We start from the raw sequence: 3,395 nt of genomic DNA, 5'->3' as shown, positions 1-3,395 counted from the left end.
ATATTACACAACAGGATAATATATAACTAGTTTATTGTACAATAGGATATATAACAAGATCATTTATACAACAAGACTTATGCGACTTGTATAATACAACAGGGATAACCAGAGTTTTACGTGACAACTGAATGTTATATAAGAGGCATAAAGTGAAAAATGAGATAAAAGGTGAATGTTGCAATAGGAGGTAAACTATGGAACAAATTAATTAAGCATGGCTTTTACAAGTTTATTATTAATATATAAGGTATTCTTGTTTCTTTGTTGCTATATTTTATTTATTGCTTTGTTGTTTATTTTATCAGTAATTGTTGACTTACATCTTCTCCTTTATGTATATGGATCATGTGGTTAAATGCTCTAAGAAACTGTTATAGTACTACATTCTGGTGACATTTTCCCGTTAAGGAAAGAATAGTTTAAACACCCATAATCAACGCCAAATTTATACCTCTTATTATGAAGGCAAAGTCAATAAATTCTCAGTTTACTAAGAATAGAATACACTGGAGTATATATCTTAAATACACAAATATATACAAACACAGATTTTGTCTGTATTTTCCTTCCGCAGCAACACCATGAGTCAATAACCGTTACGGTCGTTGACTCAATTACTAGTATAATAGAATTACAGTGCCAGTGAATTTTGCCTCTCAACATACACAAAGTTCATTTACCCTGTACCGTTTGCTGCACACCTGTATATTTTTTTTTCTATCGAATCTGCGCATGTGCTATTCGTTCACGTCTGTCTTTAAAAGGTACAGTGACGGAGTAGAGACACAGTTGGCTGTAAACCCACGATGATGGCGTTAACACTGAGAACGCTGGTAATAGTTCTGCTGGTGGCAGTTTTCTCCACCTCAGTTCAGGTTAGTGAGTGAAGTCTTTGGTAGTAAAACACCAGCAACGCAACATTTCTCTGGTGTATATCAGGTCTACGGTCCTAATTAAGGATCACATACACGATTTACATAAATTCTACGTAAGTTCATTATCCTCATCAAACTGTTATCGAGGTAATGTTCAATGTCTTCAGAATACTCCGTCTTTCTTCTCCATCATATTGAAGATATCTGGAAATGTGATATTGGATATCTAACTGGCTGTAGATATTTTGTCTAGGTGTTCACCTGAAAATATACTTAGCTCCTGTCGATCTGTGTGTCTAATAATAGGCTAATATTTCACAGAAGTTGATTAAATTAGCATGTAGTAATGGCTGTGATGGTAGATGTAAGGAAGTAATCAACACGATAATAGGGAAAGCAAAAACAGCATTTAACAATTTAAAAGGTCCAATGAAAATAAATATTAACTTCAAATTGAGAAAGAGGCTCCCGAGGGACTTTATATGACAAGGACAGAAGCGTGGACACTTTCAGCAGACACCAGATAGAGGTAGGAAACCTTCGAATGTGGTGTTATTAACGAATGATAAGTTTTCCAAGTTTAGAAGCTCCAAAAGTTGATAAGAATACACTGAGCAGGAGAGTTAAACTATTTGTTGTGTTAATAATGGAGGCGGTGCTAAGATTCATCTGTGGAAGAGTCCTTTGACTAACACAAAGGAAATGTAAAGTTTACCTTTCCTTTCTTTGTCAATTGTATCTTCAGTACTTCAAGAACATTTAGTAACTCGTTGAACAATACCAAATTAGCCAAATTATATAAATCTTGCTCATCTTCTGTTAAGCTAACAGGGCTAGTAGGTGGTTTCCACTGTCGATTTCTATCTATCTATCTATCTATCTATCTATCTATCCTTCTATCTATCTATCTATCTGTTGTGTGTCTGTCTGTCTGTCTGTCTATAAAAGAACTGTCTTGAAGATAAAAATCGTGCGGAGGTGAGGAGAGAGCCCCGATGGGTATGGGTAATTTTTGTACATGTTAAAAGCTATAGATATCAAACACACGTTTCTTTATTTCGTGAGGATTATATAATATGATCATGGGTTGTGGGATGTATATATGATTTTGTTTTTCATATAAATCTGAGCTGGAGGAACGTTACAGGATTTGATCACTATTCGTGGATAATCCAACCATTTGACAACGAATTAGTCTTTATGTAGAGTAGGGCGGCTTACTATGAAAGAGTGATAGAAAGCATTAATATTTTCAATACACTAATTTCATGTATAGGTTATAGCAATAATACCCGATTTGTCCATTGGTTACGTATTCTTAATTTACCTCCTACATCCACTCTTTTCTATATATTCCTAAAATTAATTTGGGTAAGTCATTACTTCATCATAAATCGCGTACACACCATCTATGTTTGTCTTTGATACCCCCAAAATGTTCTACACTACTGAGGGTATACACAAACACTTGTTATCTTGAAATAGGTTCTTATTCTCGTACGGGAAATATACAGAGGCACAAATAAGACAGAGCGCTTCCACACCTCAAGGACTGGTGATCTTCACTGTCTGTATCACTACGCGCTGGCATGTACAGATACCAGCATTCACAAGCTGAATACATAATATGTAAATATGATAATTCACATACATAACATGGTGCATAATGAATGCAAATATTACATAGAATTAATACATGTTCTGTAATACTTTACTATACATAATTAATAGAGTAATATAAGAATACACAGCTTAAGGTACTACTTCGTGTCCATATTATACACACCACCCAACCCAGAGCAAAATATTAACCCATTGTAAAGTTAAAACGCGGATATATGAGGAAAAGGAAGTACTGTAACAGTGTGCATAATTTGGCTACAATAACTTAGCTCTCTTTTATGATAGAAAACTGTGAGAATGATAACGTTGTCTTTCTATGCAAGTGATAAGTGAGGTGTTAATATGTTTTGATGCAGAGTGGTGACAATGCGTGTGAAGATGCTGGTGGGAATTGTGTGAGTAAAGAGGAATGTGAAGTTAAACCATCTGCAGCAGACTGCGAGGAGGAAGATGAAGTCTGCTGCATTACTCCTTCAAGAAATAGTAAGTGCTAATGTAATAATAATAATAATCATCATCATCATCAACATCATCATCATTATTATTATATTATTATTATTATTATTATTATTATTATTATTATTATTATTATTATTATTATTATTATTATTATTAATAATATTATTATTATTATTAATATTATTATTATTATTATTATTATTATTATTGAGTAAAATAATAGTGCAGTTTACAGCTGGGTTGGCATTTTTTAGACGAAAGGCATACCTTAGCACGTGTGTACAATATTAACAAAGCCGGCATGCGTTATGTATGCTGTAAATGGTGGAAGTACACAATTTCTAATATACTTAGATGGTGCAGGTAAGCAGAAAGGCAATTTGACACATGGACATCCAATAAATCCACCAGAAGATTATTTTTATGAGAATGACA

The 3,395-nt window shown here is 33.6% G+C and overlaps 1 long non-coding RNA gene across 1 annotated transcript; it reads left to right on the top strand.

Moving 5' to 3' along the window:
* The first annotated feature begins 675 nt into the window (after positions 1-675).
* LOC121873609 lies at positions 676-2,982 on the top strand. Its single transcript, XR_006090278.1, has 2 exons — positions 676-878; positions 2,858-2,982. It is a non-coding gene; the product is annotated as an uncharacterized LOC121873609 (long non-coding RNA).
* Positions 2,983-3,395: the final 413 nt, after the last annotated feature.

Source organism: Homarus americanus, unplaced genomic scaffold, assembly GCF_018991925.1.
Source record: "Homarus americanus isolate GMGI-L3 unplaced genomic scaffold, GMGI_Hamer_2.0 scaffold55336, whole genome shotgun sequence".
Classification (NCBI taxonomy): domain Eukaryota; kingdom Metazoa; phylum Arthropoda; class Malacostraca; order Decapoda; family Nephropidae; genus Homarus; species Homarus americanus.
This window is presented reverse-complemented; position numbering and strand designations above follow the sequence as displayed.